The 26,544-nt window shown below is 39.8% G+C and overlaps 1 protein-coding gene and 1 long non-coding RNA gene across 5 annotated transcripts in view; one reads left to right on the forward strand and one right to left on the reverse strand.

The window, feature by feature from the left end:
• The window catches only part of KCNC1 (potassium voltage-gated channel subfamily C member 1), a 157,038-nt gene that overhangs the window by 83,698 nt on the left and 46,796 nt on the right, over positions 1–26,544 (reverse strand). The window lies entirely within an intron of this gene.
• The window catches only part of LOC119858064, a 108,354-nt gene that overhangs the window by 44,267 nt on the left and 37,543 nt on the right, over positions 1–26,544 (forward strand). The gene's annotated exons all lie outside the window — the stretch shown is intronic.

Consider the following 26,544-nt stretch of genomic DNA (forward strand, 5'->3'; position numbering starts at 1 on the left):
GAGAATGGGGCTTTAAGACATGTCCCCTATCTGCATGTGCATTCTTTGGGCCAAATCCTGCTTGCATTACTCATGCAAGTAAATACCATTGACTTTATTGGGAAAACTCCTATGAGTAAAGTGAGCAGGATTGACCTCTTTGTAGATGTTAAGGAGGGGTCAACTTTTATAGACAAGTTTCAAGAAGGGCACCCGTTATTATTTTATTAATTGTTTGTTGTATTGCATAGCACCTAGAGGCCTGCAGCTGAGACTGGAGCCCTTTGTGCTAGGACCTGTACAAACACAATGAGAGACAGCACCTAGGCGCTTGTACTCTAAATGGAAAAGATAAAGGGGTAGGGGGAGAGGGGAAAGATGTGAAATGACTTGCCACAAGCTCACACAGCAGATCAGTGGCAGGGCTGGCATTATCCTGGTTCCCAGTCCATGCTGCTGTCCGCGAATTACACTGCTACCTCCCCTTACTTTAAAGGTGAGAAATACAGATGGAAAGAACAAAGTGATGTTACATGCATTTTACAGCCACCACCATAGTTCATACTGTCCATTCTTTTTAAAATCTCAGCAGTCTTCTATGCAAAAATAATTCTAGATCACTTGAAATATTTGTGGTAAATACTGTGAATGGCTTTTTCAGATTTTATTTACTACAAGTTTCCTCTAAAAACCAAGAACCCAGCTGTAAATCAAATTAAAATTAATCTAAAACTGGGTGATTTTCATGGTATACTCATTTCACCCACTGTACTGGCTGACTTTTTATTCCAGGGTGGATGAAAATCAATTACTTAAATCCAATTTTTTATTTTTTAAAATTTCAATCAGATCTTTACATTTAAATTAAAACCAGGTTTTTGTTTTGTTTTTAAAAAAAAAAGCATTTAAAGTTTGAAATTGCCAACCTATGTTAAGGCCTAAATCTATAATCTGTTAAAATAGTTGGGATAGAAAATTTTTTTTAAAAAAAATTAAACAGTATATGTTTGCTGCCAAGTTTTAAAGATAGTCAAACTATTGAACTGGTAGAAATAAATGGCTAAGCACCTGGAACCAAGTTTGTTAAAATATTAAACCAGTTTTTGACAGCAGTAGTCTCTCCTGCAGGAAAGCTTGTTTTCCTCTTCCAATCTATAAATAAAAACTAGGTATGTATGAGAGGATGAGATCTACAAGAGTTCGAAACTCTTGAAGGACAAAGTGACCATAAACAAAATTCAATTCACTAACTAAAGATTAGTTTAAATAATCAGTTATTATAAATGTTTTGCACTGAAAACTAACTTTCCCCCATGTATCCAGCACACTTAAGGTAGTTTTATTTAAATAAAATCCTGTTTTTGTACATTTTTAATTGAATTTGGATTTCCATCCAAATAGAGCTTGACACAAGTAATAAAATTAATCATTCATCATTTTCTAACAGGAAAGAAAAATAAAATCAGAATCTGAATAAATGTAAGTTAAGTTATATAATTGTTACATGTGTGGTAGATATGGTGTTAGCAAAGTAGCATCAAATTTAGTATAAAGCTATATTTAGTTCCAAATCAACATGTTGTAATAGATTCTCATTTGTTAGTCACCTTCTTTCTTAGGAAAATATCTAAATGTACATTGCTCATAAGTATGGTAACTATTCTTAATTCTATCTGTACAAATGACCAGAAACAAATTAAAGCCAATGGACCCTGCCACATTCTTATAATTATTTATTTACTTTCTGTAGTACCCAGGAATGTGCTAGGCATTGTACAAACACAAATGCAACTTCTGTCCCTATGCTAAAGGGCTCACCCTCTGAAGAGACACAGCAAGCAGACAGAATAGTGCCGGGCAGAAGAATGGGGTCTGATGCACAAGTAAAAGTGGCCAGGTGGTAACTGAACACATCCTGATTTAAAAAAAAGACAAAAACATTTTATATATATTTTGGCCATGGCAAAGAAGTGAAGTGAACCAAAGATACAGAGAGGGTATCTCTGTGGCTAGCCCAGGTCACCTGACTCGGGCTCATGGGGCTCAGCCTGTGGAACTGTGCAATTGTGGTATTGTCATTTGGGTTCAGGCTGGATCCTGGGCTCTGGAACCCTTCCCCCTTGTGAGTCCCAGAGCTCAAGTTCCAGCCAGAGCCCAAACAGCTATACTGCAATTTTACAGCCCTGTTGCCTCAGTCCCACAAGCCCAAGTCAGCAGACCTGGCCCAGCTGCTGATGTTTAATTGCAGTGTAGACATACCCAGACTCTTGCAAAACTCTTTAATTAGCAACAAGCTACAACAGCAGGCCCCTAGCTTAGGGCAATGTACTGTGCTAGGGTTGGAGGCAGCCTGTGCAGATGTCACTCTAGATTATGCTCATGACATCATTAAGTGTCGGCAGCAAAGGTGCTACTGGCCAGAGTTGGGGCTCACACCTTGAGAAGATGAGATGGTGGTGGTGGTGGGTTCGCTGTGATGTGCAAGCATATGACCAATGTGCAATCCCAGGGACCTGATCAAAAGCCCAGTGGAAATCAATGAGACTTTCCATTGGCTTGGCTAGATTTTTGGATGAGACATTGGGGGGGGGATAGTGAATGGGGGCAATGCCCAGAGATGCCACTTGTGCATCCACCCTGGATATTGTTTGTTGCTCTATTGGTCTGTTTCCTTTGGATTTAGCCCTTTTCTCTCCATCCTTGTTCATTTAGTTGCTCTGTCATCTTAAATTCCCTGTGGTTTTGTTTCTTTACTTGACTTCTGCACCCCTGAATAGTGAACCAACTTCCTCTTTAACAGGCTCCCTTCCACTAGATAAGCAAATACTTTAACTGCTAATTTTGCGTGCATTTCAGTGCATAGGCAGTGCATCTGGCGACCACTTTAAGCAACCTGCTTCTGCTGAATTTTCATTGGCCTTTTTATGTCTTTCATTGCTCTCTGCTGGACCTCATTTCCTTTTGCCATAGTGCATGCTGCTAATCTTGGGGAGAGAACTACTTTCCTGTTGCTCAGGCTGTTCTCCAAGTTTACAGTATGTTTGTGGGGCAATGCTGGGAAAGCTTGCAAGCCATCCACTGACCATGCCATACTTTGCTCAGTAAATAATAGGGGCTTTGTTGTGGCATTCACAAACAGAGCCTTGTGCTGGGGTGGTGCAGCTCCAGCCTGTCCCAGTGGGAATGCCAGGAAGCTTTGTGCACAAGCAAAACATTGATTTCTGAAGTGCCATGCCATGTATGGAAAATATGCCCACTGCTGCACCTCTTCTGGGGAGGGGTTGAGATAAGTGCTTTATTATGCAACTGCCGGACTCCAGCGTGGAAGAGCTCCATCTCCTTTCTCTTCACCCTCATTGGTGTAGTTGATTTCCTCAGGGGGCACACAAGGCAAGCAGTTTCTGTGCTCTGTTGAACTGCAATTGTGGCTGGCTCCTGCATGGGTGGTTACTATGTTAGAAAGAGTAATGTGCAGTTATCAGTTCATCTCGCCTTTAGTTTCAAGTGATGAAAATTTTGTGCCTTTGGGACTATGAAGCAACCCCCTTTCTACCCAATGTTTAAATAACTACCCCATATATGACCCACCTTATTATGGCCACGGAGTGGCAATATTTCTGTCACTTGACACCTTTGCACAATGGCAAGACACTGTTCTATCCATCTAGTGAGTGAATGTGTAACTCTGGATATACCCTCATCCTTAGAGTAACATGTTTCTGCTCTAACTCCATGATTACTTATTCTAAAGTATTGATTTAGCATACTGTAATTGGCCTTTGAACCTGAGTCGGGCATGATTTATATTTAATTTCATTTGCTTTTAAAGGTTGTGTGGTGTTAAATGAAAATTCTTGAATAACAATATTCAATGATAACATTGTTTAATATATTTGAAAGTCATCTATGATTTGCATAGATTCAGGAACAGTGGATTTAATATAGATATAGATGTGGTGAGTTTGCTATTACAATAAGCTCAATAGTGTTGATTCCATAATTTAAGAAGTGGTGAGAGGTATGAATAAAGCCTATGGCAGAAATTTTCACAGCCAGGCACAGGACTTACCCACTGTAACAAGGTGCTGGCCAGGAGGCCCTGAGCCAGGCCCCTGTTAGCCCAGCTCCAATTAAGAAGCATTAATTGGGGCTGGCTGGGTATGCCATGCCTAACTGGTGGAAGAGGAGCACCTGTGGGCCTAATTAGCCGGGGGGCTATATAAAGCTGGCAGGAAGTGAAGGGGGTGGGGAAGAGAAAGGGAGGATGTGCATCCCTGCTGGCTGGAGAAGCTAGCTGTCCCCCAGGTTGCTGGTTTACAGCTGTCTGTAAATAGAAGGTGGTGGGAGCTGACACTCTTAATAAAAGAAGCACTGGTGATTGCACTTGGAGGAGTTCTCTGACTGATTTGTGTGAAGGCAAGCAAAGGCCTCGTTACACCCACTTATCTTCCATTTAAAATAATGGAAAATAAATCCCCTGCACTGCTTTGAAAATTTCAACTTGGAATTCTTCCCTGGAGTTCTGTAAAAGCTTTCAAATAGCCAGGAGCTTGGATTCCACTGTCCTTATGACAGTGTATTATTGCAGAGCTGGAGGGGGGGATATTTACTCAGATATATTTTCAGTCTATAATCAACAGGGAATTAAGATACAATTAATAAGGTTACAAAAGAAGGCTTTGGTAGGGCAAACATGTTTGTTTCAGATAGTGTTGAAAGTAAGTTGTGTGTCCTCAGTATAGGCTGATGCTAAAATGAGCACCATTAAAACTTTGGCTGCTGGTCTTGTAGTTGGGAGACCTTGGTCCTTTTCTTGGGTTTGCCACAGTCCTGCTGCTGACTTGAGCAAGTCACTTCACCTCTGTGCTTCTGTTCCACTTCTCATACTTTGTCTAGTCTGTATGTTTATTTGCATTATCACAGCAGGTTGTAGGCTCTTAAGGGAAGACTATAGATATCCATAGTAAGTGGCAGTGCCTAGCACAATGGGTTGGCATCTCAGTTGGAGCCTCTAGGCACTACTGTACCATAAATAATCCTGACATTTCTCTTGCCGTGGGTATTTGCATTTATATATATTTAGAATAGAAAGATTCCAGTTGGTTTTAATGAGCTTCTGATCACGCCACTGATTTTAATTTACCGATTTTAATTTACCGATTTTAGTGGGATACAGAATATTAACATTGGATGTTATTAAAAGGATCACCTTTCCCCTTTGTTAGAACGTCCAGAAGGGCATATAATGTTGCAAACTATATTCCTGCCTATAAGTGTCTCAATTAGAGTGTGCTCTTTGTATACAGGGGTTTTGATGTGCAAAATCCCTTCTCAGTTCTATGAGAAGCTTCACAAACTCTGATTCCATTAAGGTTTTACAGAGAGCTCTATATTTAGTGTTCTCTAGTGGAAACAGGTAACAGTTTAATTAAGATCTGCACAGGATTAACACTAGAGCTTTCTGAAATATTCACTGAGAAATTAAAAAACCCACAACATTAAAATGGGCCTCTTCTTTTCCCACCTTTGCAGAGCTTGTGCAAAAATGCAGTGCTTTCTGCAAAATTGTTTGTATCAGCAAATGTTCTGTGGAGCGTGCACTTTTTTTTTTTTTTTTTAAAGCACTGTCTGGATGTCAATGCAAATTTCCAAGCTAAATTTCCTGTGGTGCTTTTCAGTTTTGAGATGGGTTGGTTGGGTGTCATAATGTGGTTGAAGTTTCATGATATTTCTTGAGGATTCCAGATGATGTAGGTCTCCCCCAAGAGGCTACAGGAGGACAAAAAGGGGTCAACAGAAGCCGTTTTGCTTTGCTGCATAAAGCCTGTGTGAGAGGAAGTGAGACAACTCGTATCATAAAACTTCAAAGTTTGCAAAGAGAGGGAACAGAGCAAGTATTGTCCTTGTAGTCCTATAAGGAGCATAGCTATTGTTTAAATGGGAAGGTGAAATTACTGCTTCAGTTTTGAATCACAAGTATTCAGTGAAAACTTTGAAAGTGAAAAATACTCTGTGGTCAAGATTTTTGAAAACGGGTGCCTAAAATTAGGCACCTGAATCCAAATTTTGGCACCTAATTAATAGGTCTGATTTTTACAAGTCCTCAGAATTCAGCAGCTCCCACAGAGATCTCTCAGGTTGTTTTAATTCATTGAATGGCTACTCAGCTCTTTTTGGAAAATTAGATTACTAATGTGGGTGCCTAAATATAGACTCAGGAGCCTAATTTTAAAAAAGAAAAGGAGTACTTGTGGCACCTTAGAGACTAACAAATTTATTTGAGCGTAAGCTTTCGTGAGCTACAGCTCACTTCATCGGATGTATTCGGTGGAAAATGCATCCGATGAAGTGAGCTGTAGCTCACAAAAGCTTATGCTCAAATAAATTTGTTAGTCTCTAAGGTGCCACAAGTACTCCTTTTCTTTTTTACGAATAGACTAACACGGCTGCTACGCTGGAGCCTAATTTTAGGCATCCATTTTTAAAAAAAAAAAAATCTTGAGCCCTATTCTTGTATGCTGGGAATCCATAATCAAAACCACTTCTGTTAATCCCATTGCTAGCTCTTTGGCTGATCCTTTTTTAAGTAAAAATTGTCTTGCATAAGTGAGTAGGTACCAAACCTAGTGCCTTGCTGGTTACTTGGCTCTCCCTTTTTCCCCACTGGGCTATGCTGACTCCACTGAGCCACTTCAGTCTGAGTACCTCTACTTCCTCAAGTCCAAATGAGTGAAGAAGGCTGTTAATTCACTCTAGACTAAGCCTCCTTTAAGGTCATTTTCCAGATTCCTTCTTCCTGAGGTGCCTCAACAGGGAGGACCTATAGCCTTCCCCCTCCAGTTTGGATTAACTTCAGTAAAAGGAAAGTGGAAAATTTGCAATACGCATTAAGCATTCTATAAGCACAGTGGACCTAATTCACTCCTGGAGTAACTCCACTGTGAGCTGCACCAGAGAAAATTTTGGCCTAACTAGACCAGTCATTGTGCAAAGCACAGCTAGCTGGGCACTGAGCTTGCATCCAGGGAATACTGACTCATCCAAAAATAAATCCCGATCTCTTTACTGCCAAGCAGTGCTTTCCCCTGTATTTTCTCCATTCATGTTTACATTGTACTGGATCTTTGCTTTTATGTGTAAGGACTGTAGCAAATAAATATTAATAATAATGTCCTGCACTTCTGTGTTGAGTCTTATCCAAAAGGATCCCAAAGAACTTTGCCCATTGAAACTCAGCTGGTGATAAGTCAATGCTTCTGTGAAGCTACAACAGCTTAGGATTTGTGCACACATTCACCCACCACTAAAATGCAGTGACGTGTGGGATAAAACACAGGAACGGTTCAGTGACACACCACAACTACTCAATAATTGAATTGAGGATTGAAAATTGGGTTGGGCATGCCATGTCCAAATAATATGGCGTGGGGAGGGGGGGTGGAATTTAAGTGGATGGAATGTAGTCACGCAACTGTGACCTGAGTACAAAGAATGAAATCCATCCCCTTGGTGTGTTGTGCTCAGGTGGTACAAAAGGGCCTGAATCTGAGTTCTAATGCTTAGCTGGGAAATCAGTTTGCATAGAAAAACTCCCTATTGGTGTAAAACTGCTGTAGCTGGCTTCTGTACCGGCTGTCCACACACTCCCAGTGTTGGAGGAGGAAGAGAGCATGGCAATGCAGAGCTCCGCTATACCTATGTCCACTTGCTTGGGGTCTATTTTAAGGACCTTATTCCACTGGCATGTCTGCCCCTTAGCTTTTGCTAAACCTTCTCAAGTTTAGAGGTCTAAACCATAACTGCCACCTTGATAGCCCTTCTCCTCACCACCTCTCTGGTTGCAGAAGGTAATCTGGCCAATGCCCCTATAACTGTGGAAAGTGCAATGGATCGTAAATAACTACAATTGGACCACAATTTTTGGGTTTTTTTTGTCTCCTCAAAGAAAACACCACACAGGTCTACTAACACACTGTTTGCACAGGAAAGCCTCAAACTGAATGAACTCAGACTCAAAATTTGAAATGAAGTAGACTCTCTGGAAGATAAAATGCACTGGCTGAGCAATGCAGAGAAACCTATCACTGTGCCAAGCTTCCAATAATTACCATTTCAGTTCAATGTACCATAGGCGCTCTCTCTTAATCTTCTAAATAGGAAGCTTTGCAAGAAAATTTAAATTTGTCTCCTACTATCTGTTGCCTAAATGGTCTGGAAGATTTAAAACAAAAATTAATCATTTTTAAATTCTTGAACCCGCTGAGGGCAAGTCATCAGCTTCTCCTTAACCATTTTATAAAGACATACATCTCTGGGGATCACTTAGCAAGAAAATATTTTTTAAGTTTGCTCAAGGCCAATTTATCCCAGGCATTGAGTCTATTCAGCTGTAACTGCAAAAATAACTCTGATCACTTCCTATAATTACTGCTGATGAACAGCACTTCAACCAACTGATCATCAAGAACTGTGCAGCCATATTTACTGTAAGCTTGGGGCATGATTCTTCTCACTTATACCTGTCTGGGTCAGAGTAACTCCATTAGCTTTGGTGAAGTTACTTACATTGGTGTATGTCCGGAGTAAGAGGGGAATCGGACCTGGGAGGCCAGTTCCTCCATAAGTATGAATTTCCTTCATTGACTTTAATAGAATTATGCCGATTTACATCAGTAAAAGATTTAGCCTTAGATATTTTTTTTTCTTGACCACTAGTGAAGAAGGGATTTATAAAGTTTAAAGTTTTTAGCTAGACCCTTATTTGCCCCGTCTTGTCATGAGGCATGGTTTATAAAGTGAATGTTGATGGTTCATTTTATTGACCAAACACAGTTAAAGAATGTGAGAACCTATGAATATAGGGCTGATTTGGAACACACCTATGTTAAGGGGCTTATTCCTTCACCCATTTACTTCCCTGGTCCTTCTGGCATGAACAGAGAGCAACAATACCCGAAGTCCAAAGGTGCAAACAATTCAATGTTTATTGGGGTGAACTTCCAGCAAGCATGATTCCAGTTTCCTTCCTTAGTGTCCCCCTTCCTATCTCTGACACCACAGAGCCTTACCTGTGTCCCTGTTCCCATTCCCCACCTTAGCAAAACATGATTCCAATTTCCCTACCCCCATTCCCTGTTCCCATTTCCCCCTTACTTCCTGATTTACTGCAGACTATATAGTAAAACTTGAGTTCTGCTTAGCTATACCTTAACGTATCATTTTACTGAAATTTAACTAACTAATCCTAACATATTGTAACATGATTATTTAACCAATTATATCACACCACCTTAATTAGTTTACACCCAGCAAAAATAATTATACAGCAGACAGAAATGATCACAGAACCAGACAGAGACCATGCAAATAAACAATAGCAAAGTGAGAACTATAATGACAAAACCATACAGAAGTGAGGGTTTCACATCCCAGCTATTGATAAGTGAGTTCTTACCAGACAGGATGCTATCAAACTAAGTTTCCTTTTACATCTTCTAGGCACTTCCCTTTCTCTGGAGGTGATGGGCATTATCAGGACAGGACTGTATTCCTAACGGCCCAATAGCACCTTCTTTCAATGTGACTAGTCTGGAATGTGAGGAGGTGACCGGTCGCTTCCCAGCTTATGGCTGCCTCTGTTGCTTAGCCAAAGGCCTTAGCCTAAGAACAGGGCCTCAGGCTATCACAGTAAGAGAAGGACCTTACTGGCAGACAGTGATTTTGATTCTTTCTTTTATACCTCTGTTTACTAGCTAAGTGATAAGAATACACCTAAATTCTTAGAGTATAGGCCTTTACAGACAGGCCTGAATATCTATATCCTAACAACCTACACCTTTTTTTTTCCAAAGTGGTTGGCACTTACCTATGGGTTATATCATTTTGAATGGTGGAGGACCAAACAGGATACTTCTGTTGGAAGATGTTGGGCCACCAGACCTAGAACTGGAATGATAGCAGGACTTTGGGGCTCACAGTGCCTCCATTGAAATCTAACCAGAATCTGGGTAAATGGGGGGAGGAGATGGCTCTTAAAAATGCCTGAGTAACTCAGGGTTTGAGCCAAAGACCATTTGAATGAAATGAAAGAGTTCCATTCACTTCAAAGACCTCTGGATCACATTCTAGGGCTCCTGACCAAATTCTCCAATTTCATAGTTCCAATGTATTACACCAAATGGTCTAGTGTAAAGGGGCTGGAGAGGTTTTGTATATAAGGTATAGCTCCCAAATTTGCAGTGGCTACTCGAATGACACTTTTGCAGGATTGACTGAGTGAAGTGATCTTTTTTTTTCTGATTCAGCCAGTCTCCGCCTTCTAATAACAGTACTTTAATTATGGCACTTCCATCCCAGGGTCACAAGAGGCTTTCATCTTCCTGTCAGGTACATCAGTATTAGTATACTCATTTTACAGATTGGTAAAGCTGAGGCCTAGGGAGCTGATGTGATGATCCCAGGACCCACCGCAAGCCAGTGGCAGAACTGGGAATGAAACCCAGGACACTTGACCTTCATCCTAAAGTCTTGTCCATTACCACAACACCATTCTTTCTCTATTTGTCCCTGAAGTGTTTCCGTCCCTTTCCCTAATTTGTGCCTAATTTCTCTCCCATCTCTTTTTCTTAATGGTGGTTTTCCCTTTGCTATCACTTGGTTTTTTCCATCCCTTTCCTCTCCCTCATCCTTTTCCAATGACCTTTTTCCAGTCCAGTCTCCCTTTTAGTCCCATCTCTTCCTTAATTTCTTTGTAACCTCTCTGGTCCTGTCTCCCTCAAAACATGGCTGCCCCTGTGGGTAGAATTCACTGCTGCTTAGGCCCAAGAAGCAGCAGTGCTGGCCTATTCTTCCCCATTTCTTGCCCCACTGTGCTGCACAGAGTAAGACCCAGTATAGCTGAGGGAGCTGCCAAAGGGAAGGGGGAAGAAAACTTGGCTGTCTACTCATAAACCTTGTGAGTAGCCATTAGAAGTGGAGAGGAAGAGCTGAAAGGGAAACCTTGCTCACTGCCTGCTGCCCCACTCAGGAGCGACACTTCAGCTTGCATGAACTAGATAGTAACAGCAGGGGCGAATGTGTGACTTTCACTCCAGATTAGAGCTGGTAAGGAATTTCCCATTGAAATGATTTTTTGACAGAATACTCTGCAAAAATTGAATTTTTCCATAGGAAAAACTATAATTTTGCAAAAATTGTTTTATTTTTCTGTCAGGAAAACAAAAACATTTAATTTTAGGTCAGTTCAGCATCAACCAAAATGGTTCAGTTTAACAAACTGAACATTTAATTTGTCAGTCTGACATTAAACTGCAGTGGCCAAAGGTGCCACAATGCTTCAGGGCCCCATTCTTTCCTATGGCTCCTTGGCCACACTACATCTCCTATAATGCACCTTGGTCTCTCCTCTGACCAAGCTGCATCATGGGAGTTCTATGATCACAGTGCATCACAGCAGATGTAGCCCATAGTGGTTCTTTTTCAATCTGTGTGTGAAAAACCTTTCCCTATAAATGGCCCTGCTACTACATCCTAGCCTCTCTCTTCTTCTTGTTTCCTGACTCAGAGAAAGAGAAGGGGGGAAGGATGTGCCCCAAATTCTCCTTTCAACCCACAGAGTAGCCCATTTTTTAGAGCTTTAAAATGGAAGTGGCGAATGAGATATAGGGACCAGTCTTTTGTTGTCAGGGGATACATGAGACGACCTAAGAACTCTTCGCCAGCTCAAATTTCTGATGCTATGTGTCATGTTATGTTGGACTTTTTCCTGTCAGCATTTAATACAACATCCTTACATGACAGATGGAGACCAGAGAAGTGAAAAGAGGGAAAATGTGTAGAATATTAAAGGGAGAGAATATTTTTCACTGTGGTGCATGTTTTCCTCCTCTTGTCTTTCATTCAACCCTATGCCTCACTCAACAGGCATGCACTATGCTGGGCAGATAGATTGGTGTTGACACATGGAGTACAGCTGTTTGTACATAGCAATCTGTTTTTTGCAGTATTTACTAGCTAGTCAGCAGCCAGACTGTAAATAAAACAAGGAGGTGAAGGGTCAAGAGGTTGGAGGTGAAGGGTCAAGATCATGTATGGCTGTTTCACAGAAAGGGAGAGAGCATGTCTGTGACCTCTAGTACTGGCGGTATTTTATAACTTGCTTCAGAGGTGTTTCTTACTCAACAAAAATTACAGCAATAAGAAATTAGTGAGAAGGGGTCATTACAAAGGCCTAATTTATTCTTGTGTTATCGCTAAACATTCCATTGCATATTAATTTCTGTATGCGATTGTCCATCATTTACCCCTGCTCTTGTCCTCTTCCTCCCTGCCATGTGCCATGGTTGACTCTGCTCATGCTCCTTATTTAAAGCATGCTGCATATAGTGTATCCTGTACTGAGGATTCATTTACCCTGTTTTACCGATAGCCTAAGAATTCAATCCAACTCAGGGAGAGCCAATGCTTAAACTTTCCTCAGGGGCAAGTTATCTCATAATCTCCTAGTGCACAGTTTCTTGCAACTTCCTCAGAAATAGCTGGTGCAGGCCTCTGTCAGACACAGGATACTGGGCTAGATGGACTATTAGACTCATCCAATATAGCAACTCCTATGTTTCTCAGGAGACTGGAGCTGAAGTCCCGAAGCCTTGCAATAAATTAGAGATATTCAAACCATTTCGTACCAGTACAGAAGGTCTGTCTTTTCCCCAGAAATGTTTGCATTTTTCTACTTTGGTGTGGGGTTCATTTGTAAATATACACACTGTTTTTGGCCTTAATTTTCTTTCCTGGTTACCTTTTTATCCCTTCCACATGTTGACACATGGCGGTTAACTTTTTTTTTTAACTCCCACGCTTCAAGACGAAACTATACCCTGCAACTGATAACAGCTCTTCCTCTCTGCAACCACATTTTAGTCTAAAATGAATCTGAACAGCTTATAGACTCTGTAATTTTGAAAAATGAGGGTGGTGTTAATATGGTTAAAGCCACTCAAGAAAGCGATAGTCCTTTTTAGAAGAGTTGTATTGAACTTTCAGTTAAAACCCTAATACATTTATAACTCATACAAGGTCACAGTTTCCAGGTAGCCCGGGGCATGATGGGACTTCTCAGATGCAAAGCACTAAAGGGCTGTTAAACAAGCAGAAGAACCAAAGGAGTGTTTCCCATTTCTGTTCTTCAAGAAAAGGGAATGTGTATGCTGCCCAGTCCACAGAACATAATGCTTGCACACCTTGCAGGAGAATGACCCTATCTTGTCTGGTTCCCAAAACAGCAGGGTAGAGTGGAATGCGTGTAGCCACCAGGCCTCTTTCTCTTTCCTTTCCCAGAAGAGGGAAGAGAGGGATCTTATTAGGAGGGCAGGGTTAGTAAAACTTACTAGCTCAGTTATGGAAGCCATTGGGTCTTGCCAACTTTGCATCTGTCTAATCTAAATGTTACACCTATCACCATAGTATCTGAGTGTTTGGAGTGCTTCAGATTTGCTGGGCGGGGGTTGAATTTGGACTTTCAGAAAGCCTTTAACAAGGTCCCTCACCAAAGACTCTTAAGCAAAGTAAGGAGTCATAGGATAAGAGGGAAGGTCTTCTCATGGGTTAGTAATTGGTTAAAAGATAGGAAACAAAGAATATGAATAAATGTTCAGTTCTCACAGTGGAGAGAGGTAAATAGCAGTGTCTCCCAAAGATCTGTCCTGGGACCAGTAGAGTTCAAAATATTCATAAATGATGTGGAAAAGGGGATGAACATGGAGGAGGCAAAGTATGCAGACAATACAAAATTACTTGAGATAGTTAACTCCAAAGATGACTGTGAAAAGTTACAAAGGGATCTTGCAGAACCAAGCAACTGGGCAGGAAAATGACAGATGAAATTCAATGTTGATTGGAAAACATAATCCCAACTATTCATGCAAAATGATGGGCTCTAAATTAGCTGTTAACTTCAAGTTCTCTTTCTTTAATAGTATCATGGATAATTCTCTGAAAAACCATCTCCTCAATCTGTAGCAGCAGTCACAAAAACTAACACAATGTTAGGAACAATTAGGAAAAGACTAGATAAGAAGACAAAATATCATAATGACACTATATAAATCCATGGTATACCCGCACCTTGAATACTGCATCCAGTTCTGGTTGCCTCACCTCAAAAATATTAGAATTAGAAAAAGCACAGAGAAGGGCAGCAAAAATTATTAGGGGTAGCGAATAGCTTCCCCATGAAAAGAGATCAAAAAGTCTGGAACTGTTCAGGTTGGAAAAGAGATGAGTAAGTGGGGATATGATAGAAGCCTATAAAATCATGAATGGTGTGGAGAAAGTGAAAAGAAAGTTATTTAACCCTTCATATAGCACACAAACAAGGGATCACCCCATGAAATTAATAGGCAACGGGTTTAAAACAAACATAAAAAAGTTCTTCACAGAATGCACAGTCAACCTGTGGAACTCATTGCCAGGGGATATCATGAAGGCCAAAAGTATAACTGGGTTCAAAAAGGACTTAGATAAGTCCATGTAGGATAGAACCATCAATGGTTATTAGCCAAGATAGTCAGTGATACAACCCCATGCTCTGTGTGTCCCTTAACCTCTGACTTCTAGAAGCTGGGACTGGACAACAGGAGATGGATCACTATATACACTACCCTGTTCTGTTTGCTCCCTCTGAAGCATCTGGCACTGTCGGAAGGATACTGGGCTAGAGGGACTATTTGTCTGATCCAGTATGGCTGTTCGTATGATTTTTAGGTGACTTCAGAACTTTAAGCGAACCTCATAGTGGGCAAATGTATGTGAACTGAACTCTCGGTCAAAGCTTGCTGAAAAAGGTGAACCCAAGCTTGTGGTTTTCATGCAGCAATATTTTGCAGCTTCAGGTTACAAGAGTCATAAATTCTACGTACATACAATACCCTTGGTGTATAAACAGCATCAGAGAACAACTAGAGATTGCTCAGAGATTAAATAGTGTTTAACAGTGAAATAAATTCTCTGTTTCTTGGCAAACCTCTTGATGCTTGTCATGGCTTTTCTGCTGACTCTGTCTGCTGTGGAAGGTCAAGCAGGCTTAGGTAGCAGGGCAATAATAGAGTCCAAGAGTAGTGCATTTCTGAGTATTTGTGTCTACGTACTTTAGAAGTCAGAACCCACTGAGCATTTCAAAAGATCTAATAATGCATTACAGACCTACTTGTCCATAACTCTGTAGACTTTTGCAGTTTTGCTGGGTAGAATGTACATGGTTATCTATAGACTCAAAGGCTTTGAATTTTCAAGGCAGTAAACAGAGATTTAGCAACTGTTCCCATTTGTGTCATCAGCAATCTGTCAAACCAGTGTGCACTGCTTTGAAAATACAGCTGCAGAGGCTGAGAGGAAGTGTTTAGTGATAAGGACTCTGGACTGGGGGTCGAGATCTGGGTTCAATTTTCAGTTTTGTCACAGAGTCCCCGTATGACCTTGGGTAAATCACTTAACCTCTCTGTGTCTCAGTTACCAAAGGTAAAATGGAGATGATAAATTTTTTTTATCCCACTCTTTGTCTGTTTTGTCTTCTTAAAGTGCAAGCTCTTTGCAACACAGACCATGTGTGTCCCTGGTACCTAGCACGACAAGATCCCAATTTTGGTTAGGACCCCTCGATATTAATGATATACAAATAATAAATAATAGTAAGCCATGTGTTGGCTATAATGCTGGTTGGGAAATGGAATTTACGTCCTTCATGAAGTTCTGAAATTTTTGGGAAAAACCTCATGCTGAATCTGTTTGAAAAGTCGAAAATGCAAAAATAGTTTGTGGAATGGAAATTCCAAAATATTTTGACTAGGAAACAGCAAAACAACCTTACTGAGATGTTTCATTTTCATAATGTCAAAGTGATTTTTTTATGTCAAAACAGTATATACTATAAAATATTTATAATTTTATAAATAAAATTTGTCAAAACAAAACAATCAGAGTAATGAAACCAAAGAAGTAGAAATGAAACAAAAAATCAACATGAAATATTCCATTTGAATTTCAACATTTTTTCAGTTGAAAATTGTATTGAAATGGACATTTTCCTGCAAAACATTTAGTTCTATGAAACAAAGTTTTCTGATAGAAAAATATTCTGTGGTTGTTGTTGTTTGTTGGGGTTTTTTTAACCTGTTCTCCTTGGCTATAAGTGGAAAGCATCCAAATACCTTTATACTATTTACTTTTTAGACACTGAGACCATGCCTCCAGAACAACTTGATATATCAAAAAACGCAATCTCACCATACCAAAACCCTAGATCTAAACACCTCCACATTTTCAGGAGATTCAGTATCCAAACTCGGCTTGGCATCTGGCATTCACAGTTCACCCCTTTTTCCACAATGGTCCAAAACAAACCCTGTATCCAAGCCCCCAGACATTTAGGACATAGGACTTTGAAATCCTGATTGACTTGGATCAATCTCTACTATTTAATTAATCCTTTCCCACATGTCCCTGCCCATACAAATTCATTGCATTATGTTTTTGTTTTTATCAGTAAAATCTGATAGTGATAAAATTCACTGTGCAAACCTCACTGCAACTTTCCATCCTAGGCACTTCACTGTTGTGATGGGGCCAAATTTACGATTCCACTGCAGCCCCTTTATGCTGTTAATTGAAAGTCACTACAACCCTGATCCTGAAAGCAGCTCCATGCGAGCATACCCACTAAGAGTTGCTTGCAGGACTGGGGTCATACGTTGCATTGTTTTTAGCATCCGAGCAGCTTAAACCCGTGGGGTTCCACGCTAAACCATACATGGCCAATATCATACTATATGTGTCTGAACTTCATCCTGTCTTTCACTTGTCCAGTACACTTCCGCCATCAGCCTGATATGTGACGCCTGTCACTTCTGTTGATAGCTTTGGGGGCAGCACATTTCCCTGTTCATCTTTGCCAAATTAAGGAGCAAAAATAACAGCATAGAATTCTCTGTGGGAATAAGAATTATTGACTGGGCCAGGGTGGGGCAGGGAGGAAATAAAGGTTTGTGTTCTAACATTCAGTTTCTCTGACATTATTTTAGTACCAACAAATTTTGTGCCCGTCATTTAGCATTTTTAGATTTAAAAATTGTGGCTTAGTATTTGAAACTGCCGCTTCAAGTGCATCTGTTTTGACTCTTGACCTGCTCCTGGAAGTTCCAGTTTCAGAAGCAGCAGATGTTTATTTTAAAATATAACAAAACCAACAAAGCAAGCCAGATCATCAGCTGGTATAAATCACTATTATCTTCAGTGCAGCTATCCTAATTTACATCACCTGAAGATCTGGTTCAATGTTTTGTGCCTTTCTAAAAAAGAAGCAATATAAGGAAAAGAAAATCAGATTTGTTTTTGGAGTATGAAATATTTAGACCATTGACAGGATGGATTCCACAGTTAATATAGTCATTTTGCTCTGTAATTACGATGTGGTGGTACTTCAAAACATAAATAACTTCTTTTAAAAGACCTTTATTAAACCCTTTGAGCATTAAATGGATAATGGCAAATTCAGTTTCTGTGTATCAGTTATGGACGTCCCTCACTGGGATATACTACTCAGTCTTTGCATTCTTATTTCTATTTTCCTCTTGTTTGTTAAATAATCACCTCAGAAACCAGTGCCTGTATGGACAGGTAATTTCAAATCTTATTTGATGTCTTATCCATTTTTTCCTCCTATATTACTAAGATGGCAATGTTGCCTAATGGGTAAAGAATTAGTGTGTAAATGAATGAAGAATGAAATCAGGACTGTTGAGTTATATTCTCAACTCTGTTACATTAGTAGGCTCAGAGAGTCAATATCTTTGTGCTTTAGTTTATACTTCTATGAAATGGATGTAATATCACTTACATATCCTACAGGGTCCAATTCATTAATGTCTGAACACAATTAAAGGTCCTCGGATGAAGGATTCTACATATGGTAGTATTTTCCAAGATTGTGTTTGTGCAGCCAGTATTCTTTTAATAGGTTCTGTCTCATCTTTTTGTATTGTACTACAGTTCTAATATACTATATTCTAAGAATAAAAAACTACAGTAATACTGTCCATATGCAGGAATCACTTTGCCAGGGCACTTTTTTGTCTAATAAGTTAATGTAAAGTTGAATTACATGCTCTAATCTTTATTTTGCTTGGCCTGTGTTTTTGACCCAGGTTGATCTCTCTCTAGTGCCAATTCTATTTAGTTCTCTGTTAGAATTCTACACTGGATTCTCATCTTTTGTACTGTTTGATCTGTGGATTCTTTTTGTGTTTTAAATCTGTTTCTAATTTCAGTCTCGGGTTTCCTATGTTAATTACAAGTACACTGTGCATAGGAAGTGCATAGGACATGACCAAGTTCCTTTCTTTCATGCCTTTCAAAGGTAATTTATCCTCACATTGGCAATGTCATCTTTGACATGTTAATGTTTTTAGGAAAAGTCTCCAGCTAGATAGGGAATCATACTGCTTGTGTGAGAGGAAGAGGTGCTTGAAGGACAAATCAAAAGCCCTTTTCATTCAGATTAGTTGAGCATCGATTATCAAAAACTCGTCTCCCTCAGAAATCTGCTTCAGAACAAAGTGAGGTAGGATAGTAACAATAATTGTATCAGATCCTTTGAAGTTCTGATATTCCATAGCAACTTCACAACTAGTCCAATTACAGTGGTGGTCTACCAGAAAAAGAATGACTAGCTCTAATCCAATAGGGATATTGCAATGAGACATTAGACGACTGCATGAGAAGAGCATAGGACATGACCAAGTTTCTTCCACTGATATCCTCTCAGTGGAGGACAATGGAAAACAGTTTTTCCAAGATCAATGGCAATCCTGGGAGAAAAAGTAGCTATCATGCATGCATAATAGTAATCCAATATCTTTATCATATAAAAATTAAGCTTGTTCATCTCTCGACATAAATGCAAGATCATACCAATCCCTATACCAATAACTGTGCTGTATTCCCCTTTGCAGAAAGCCCTGCATATGGAGCAGTGTGCATGCTCCAAAAGGGAATCTTAGCTCAGACTCACAATTTATTCCCTGTTCTTCCATTGCTCTTGGAAGAAGTAATTGGCTACTGGTCCTGACTTGAGAAGTGTAAGGTTATGCATTTAGGAATTAATAACAAGAATTTTAGTTATAAGTTGGGGACGCATCAATTAGAAGTAACGGAAGAGGAGAAGGACCTTGGAGTATTGGTTGATCATAGGATGACTATGAGCTGCCAATGTGATATGGCTGTGAAAAAAGCTAATGCGGTTTTGGGATGCATCAGGAGAGGCATTTCCAGTAGGGATAAGGAGGTTTTAGTACCGTTATACAAGGCACTGGTGAGACCTCACCTAGAATACTCTGTGCAGTTCTGGTCTCCCATGTTTAAAAAGGATGAATTCAAACTGGAGCAGGTACAGAGAAGGGCTACTAGGATGATCCAAGGAATGGAAAACTTGTCTTATGAAAGGAGACTTAAGGAGCTGGGCTTGTTTAGCCTAACTAAAAGAAGGTTGAGGGGAGATATGATTGCTCTCTATAACTATATCAGAGGGATAAATATAGGCGAGGGAGAGGAATTATTTAAGCTCAGCACCAATGTGGACACAAGAACAAATGGGTATAAACTGGCCACCAGGAAGTTTAGACTTGAAATCAGACGAAGGTTTTTAACCATCAGAGGAGTGAAGTTTTGGAATAACCTTCCAAGGGAAGCAGTGGGGGCAAAAGATCTATCTGGTTTTAAGATTCTACTCGATAAGTTTATGGAGGAGATGGTATGATGGGATAATGGGATTTTGGTAAGTAATTGATCTTTAAATATTCAGGGTAAATAGGCCAAATCCCCTGAGATGGGATATTAGATGGATGGGATCTGATTTACTATAGAAAACTCTTTCCTGGGTATCTGGCTGGTGAATCTTGCCCATGTGCTCAGGGTTTGGCTGATTGCCATGTTTGGGGTCGGGAGGGAGTTTTCCTCCAGGGCAGATTGGAGAGGCCCTGGAGGTTTTTTTGCCTTCCTCTGTAGCATGGGGCATGGTTGACTGGAGGGAGGCTTCTCTGCTCCTTGAAGTTTTGAACCATGATTTGAGGACTTCAATAGCTCAGACATGGGTGAGGTTTTTCATAGGAGTGGGTGGGTGACATTCTGTGGCCTGCGCTGTGCAGGAGGTCGGACTAGATGATCAGAGTGGTCCCTTCTGACCTTAGTATCTATGAATCTGACCACTCTCAGAGATTACTGCCCCTGTTTTGGCTCAGTTGTGCTGGCCGGCGCACTGGAGAGGATGAAGCCAATTCCCTAAGCACCTGTGTTTGTATGTAGGAAATATCTGGCTCATAGTCCCTTGTACTCCCAACTCAGAAGTTGCCCCAAACAGAAAAGTTGTTAATTACCTAATTAAAAAAATACTTCAAAAATATGGAAAAACTGAGGTTGTATTAATAAATTGCAAAATATTTATTGAATAATCATGTTAGTTGATTATATTGGCAGCAATTTTTGAAACCAAATTGCTTCTGTTACTTTGTCCTTTTTTATTGAGATATACTTAGCTGCAACAGAGACGATAATAAGCAGTTAGCTGATAATCCTGTGCAAACACTGGGACCTTGTTTCCAAGAGCGATTTATCACTGAGAACAGCAAAAAATAAAGCCTGAGGATTCTAGTCAGTTTCTGGTTGCATTTCTGAGCGCACATAGCATCCATTTTCCAACTGCAGATCTTGTGCAGGTGTGTTCACCTGACGGAAAAGCTGCATAGTACTCATCAAAAATAATCTCTGTCATGCATGACCATGCAGTCCAATATAAAGCTCACCAAGTTCAATGGAAAAATGCCTATTGCAGTAAAGCAAGACCAACCATTTAGTGGAGCAGGGATTTAAATAACTGGCACAGTGATCTCTCCTTTTTTAGCCATGCAAGGGGCTTGCACAGGTATTATGAACACAAGGTAATGTCCATTGTGATCACTGACAGATAGTGTCTCCATTACTGGATAGTGCACAGAAAAGATATTAGAAATGTGGAGAGAATTGTCAATGCAAACTTTTCTCTTGGTGGCAATCCTACTACTGACATTTCTGCTGCCTACAATAGCTGCTACCTATACATCTTCAACTGTTGATGGCACATGCTGTTCTGGCCACATGCCAAAACAGAGCAACTAGTTCCAGTGCCCCAAATATAAACATTTTTATTATTAGCACTTACATAATACTTTTAATCTTTAAAGCACTTTACAAACAATCATTAATCCTCACGACTCTCCTGGGAGAGAGATGAATGGTCTGTAGTGCAAAGATTCAGGCCTGGTCTACACTACAGAGCTAAGTCAATCTAAGTTATTCAGCTCCAGTTACGTGAATAATTCTCCTGTCGACTTACCTTATGTGTCTCATTCTAGTGGATAACCGGAGTTGACAGAGTGATCTGCGGGCGATTTATCAGGTCTAGTGAAGAAACACTAAATCGGCCCTGGGTGATCCATGATAAGTGAAGAAATACCCTCATTCTGAGCCCCTGTGAAAATTAACCCATAAGTGGCTTGGCTAAAAGCTACAAAGAAGGTCACTGTCTGAGTCAGGATTAGAACTCAGGAGTTCCTGAGTCCCAGGACTATGTTCAGGCCACTGACCTATGTCTCTTGGGGAAAGCAAAAGAAACTTTGTTACCTGTTGTATACTGGTGTGAAAGACTGATCAAAAAGCTCTGGATTTGGAATAAAGTTGCTTTGCTATTCTGGTGGGAGAGAATTGAGCACAGCTAGAAGAAAACATTTAGATACTCTGTTTAAATTGAACGACATACCACAGGTGCTCTTTCTTAAGACCCATATGTAACCAACATTAAGATTAATGAAAGATTAATGTTACAAATAAATAGCGAATAGCAGCTGAACATGAATAGTTGAAGACAGTTCCCCTTATAGCCCTTCCCAGCCCACAAGCTTTCTATAATGCTTATTTCCATGGTAATTCACTGATTGGTGTGGATTTGTCAGTTTTTACCTTCACATTTGTTGTCTGTTAGCTAATTCTTTGTTAACAATCGATAGCGGCAACATATACTGATTTGCTGACCTTCAGTATTGTACTGAACACAAGATAAATAAACTATAGATATTGCTTTCATTTTAAGTTGTAGTATTACTGTCACTTTTTTTGGGGTTGATCCTATCGTCCTTACAACAAATTCCTGTTGAAGTCAACAGAAATGGTGATTGCAGGACAGGGCCCATTAGTTGACTTCATCCCACAGTTCCATGCAAGGCAGGGGGTGATTTTCACAGCTGTCTGCAATGTTAGAGACAAGGCAATGATAAACTCTTCAGTACCCTTGCTCTGGAGCAGTCACACAGGTAAAGCTCCCATTGGGCCCAATGGTAGCTTTGCTTGAGAAAGGGGCTATAGGATAAGGTCATAAGTAATTAGATATCTAGTTGTGAAAGAACAGAGAAAAATAGGTATATATATTGTTTGGTCAGTTTTGTTTTTGCTCAGAGATCAGAGGCTTTAGAGCTAGTGGGTATATTTTACAATTTTCATGCTAATTTAGAAAAAAATCATAGCAGGTATATTTTGAGTTTTTATATAATATTTGGTGTGAAATGCTTTCCCTTGGGGAGAGCTAAAATTGAAATAAATTATATACATTTTATAGTGGAAAACATTACTAGGCTTCAGGGAAGAGTAAAAGTTGTTTGACCATGAAGATTACTAGAATTCTTATCTTCTTTCTTAGATAGTCTATCAAAGTATGTAACTTCCTGATTTTAGGGTTCAGTTCTGCCAGATACTGAACATTCTGGTTCTGATCATCTCAAGCACATGCTTAATTTTATGTAGTGCCTTTTCTTTAATGGTACTACTTGTGTATTTAAAGTTAAGCTATTGCTTAAGTGCTTTGCTGGATTGGGATGAAAGTTGTATGCATCTGGTTGAATCAAGTCTTTACACATTTATCAGAAGGAATAATTAAATCTTCAAAATTGATGGGAGGGTAAATAATGATTGGCTTGTTTTCTGCTGTGTCGTAAGTTGCTTGATTCTGTCTAAATCACAGTAATTAAAAATAATAATAATGTAAGGCATATTTAGTAGAGAATGTCCAGGAATTGCAGCTCTGCAAGTCTGGTCTGGAAAGCAAATTGATTATTTTGGTAGAACTGCATGTTCTCTGAAAGCCAGTATTGGCAGGATGCTTCCTCTTAGGCCTTTTGGAATCAGCAGTGTTTTCCGTTTTCCCTTTATGAGTGGAGGTTTTCAGGTTCAAACACCATCCCATTTTATACTGATATTAATTCTGGAGCTGAGGAAGCCATGTTCAGAGCTGGATCTTTCTCAGGTTCAGAACAGTCTTCGATTCTAAAGCTGGATCAGGTCTATAGTACTGCTTTCACTTTGGATGTGAAGGAACCAAAATCTTGCTATCTAATTTTTTATGAGATTTCTACTGAACTGGGCTAGGAATCTCATTAAATCAATTATTCTGACAAGATTTTTGAATCCAACGAGAGGATTCCTTCTAATTTTGGATCTGACCTTGAACCAGAACTGTAGTAGGGATAGTACTGGACTTGGTGATTCAGTTCCAATCCTCCCTGAAATTAAATGGGTTTGGATTTGAGGTTGGGGATTATTTTTGGCCTATCTCTAATTAAAACAAGAAAGTGGATTTTTTTTTTGTAATAAAGGAATCGAGTTAAATCCCTTTTCAGTTAGGTCATGACAGTTACAATTCCCAATGTCTTATCTCTGATGACCTGCTCTGCACTTCAGAATTAGATCAATTTAGCTACATCAGGACTGTGATTTCACATCTCAAGCGCTGTAGTTAGAAAGAACTCACCCCACCCACCTCCCATGTACACACAACTAGGTGGATGGAAGAATTCTTCTGTTGACCTAGCTATCGCCTCTCAGAGAGGTGGATTAACTACATCAGTCAGAAAACCTCTTCTGTAGATGTAGGAACATCTACGTTACAGTGGTGTACCTGCAGCTGTGCCACTGTAGTGCTTATAGTATTGATGTAGCCTAATTTAGGGTTTATCTACACGGGGATACGCAGGACAATTAATCCAAATTAACTAGTGGTGTGCATTTAAAGCAGGTTAGTTAAATGGCATTTAAACCCCTATGTGGACATTCTCATTCAGAATTAAAGTAGCCTTAATTCGGTTTAGTTTCATTTACAAAGAACTGAAATGCTAACCACATAAACTGAAGATGTTGTTGTTATGTTAGTGATATCCCAGGCTATCCTAATTGCAGACCTTGTTAACTCTTTAACACTTTTAGTATTATGAGAATTCAAGACTAATAAAAAGGATTATTTTGGTTGCACTCATGAAACAATTGACTCAAGAAATGAAGAAACTTGAGTACATTAAAGCATCTATCAAATTTAAATAGCATTTATATGACTCCAGAAGGGAGGACTGTAGCTGGATGGTCATTTAGAGCCTAAATGTCTAGGTTAGATGGTATCCTATGAACCATTAAAAAGGTTTATTTAATGGTTTGGCAAGTTGTGAACATTCTAAAAATAATAATATTATGTGGAGTGAGGGTTGGCATGATATCAAAACCAGTGGAGGAAAATGAAGCTTAAGTTTACCTTTTACAGTCTATTAAAAGCAATAAATGTGTAACAATATTATTGAGTCTCAGTGTCAGTGATTTTCATTATGTGATAATATATAAAATCATCTCAAAACATAACACGGGCATTTCTGTCCATAAGAAAAGGCATATTTGCACAGAAGTACAGCAGATGCCACTAGAGATGGGACTGAATCCCAAATCCAGCTGATCCCATGATACAAAATGTGTGAAATTTCAGATCACAATCCAATTGTACTGTCTAGGCCCATCTCTAGGCTGGGATTTGCACTGGTGACAAAGGGAGTCAGATACCCAACTTCCATTATGCAACTTTATAAAGTCCACCTCTCATGAGACTAGGGGTGAAATCCTGGCCCCATTAAGGTCACTGGGAGTTTTGTCATTGAAGCTGATGGAGCCAGGATTTCACCCTAGTCCTGGGATTCTGAAAGACAAAGAATACAGAGCTTATCAAAACAAACCTATGATGAAAAATCTCATCTTAAACATATACATGACAAAAGGAATAAATCTGTGTGTAGTGTCCTGGAGGCCTGGTTAATTCTGGCAAAGTGTTCATTGAATTTAGGACTACAAGATTAGAGGCCATAGAGAAGAAAATTTCCTGTAACCTGGCCTATGTGGAAAAGAGGTCTGCTATGCATAGATATAGACCTGTTGTACATTAAGTGTTTCCTCAGGATCATCTCTGACTTGTCTACAATGTACTATGGCTTATTTTTTTCCCTCTCCAAATCCATCTTGACTTTCTTAAGTCAGTTTTCCTAAGCATGGCCACAGTTCTATAACTCCTAACACTTACAGAATCCAGCTTCTGCTACAAGCTACTTACAGCACTAAACAGCTTACATTTATGACTACATTTTCAAAAGTAGCCTCTAATTTTCAGTGCTTCAGTTTTGGGTGCATGATGTTAAACATTTAGGCCTTGACTGTCAGAAGTTCTCAGCACCTACAGTCCCCACCAAAGTTAATGGGAGCTGTGAGGGCACAGCACATCTTGCAACAACGCTCTAGGGACAATTTTTTTTTCCAAATTTGGTACTGAAGGTTAGATAACTAAATCCATACTTCAGCATCTAAATGAAAGTGGCCTGATTTTCAAAGGAGTTGAGCACCCACAAAACTCATTGACATCAATAGGAGCGGCAGGTGCTCCTTGGAAAATAAAGCTACCTTTTATTTAGATACCAATGTACTTATATTGCATCAACCGGGGAACCTCAAGTAGGAGTAGAGAGATTATTTTACCTCTGTGTTTGGCATTGGTATGACCACTGCTGGAATACTGTGTCCAGTTCTGGTGCCCATGATTCAAGAAGGATGTTGCTAAATTGGAGAGGGTTCAGAGAAGAGCCACGAGAATGATTAGAAGCTCAGAAAACATGAATTATAGTGATAGTCGAGGAGCTCAATCTATTTAGCTTAACAATGGGAAGGTTAAGTGGTGACTTGATTATAGTCTATAAGTACCTATTTGGAAACAAATATTTGGTAATGGGTTCTTCAATCAAGCAGAAAAGTGTATAACACAATCCAATGACTGGAAGCCAAAGCTAGATGAACTCAGACAGGAAATAAGGTGTAAAGTTTTGACTGAGAGTAGTTAACCATTGGAACAATTTACTAAGGGTTGTGATGGATTCTCTGTCACTGACCATTTTACATCAAGATTGGATGTTTTTCTAAAAGAGATGCTCTAGAAATTATTTAGGGGAAATTCTGTGGCCTGTGTTACGCAGGAGGTCACATGAGATGATCACAATGGTCCTTTATGGTCTTGGAATCTATGAATATGAATTTAGGTTCCTGCCACAGGGTGACTGACCCTTTAAGGTAGTGATGGATTCATCCCCACCTGTGATGGATAATTTGCCTTCCAGATGAGGCCGCAGAACCAAATGGGGC

This window comes from Dermochelys coriacea, chromosome 6, assembly GCF_009764565.3.
Source record: "Dermochelys coriacea isolate rDerCor1 chromosome 6, rDerCor1.pri.v4, whole genome shotgun sequence".
NCBI classification, from domain to species: domain Eukaryota; kingdom Metazoa; phylum Chordata; order Testudines; family Dermochelyidae; genus Dermochelys; species Dermochelys coriacea.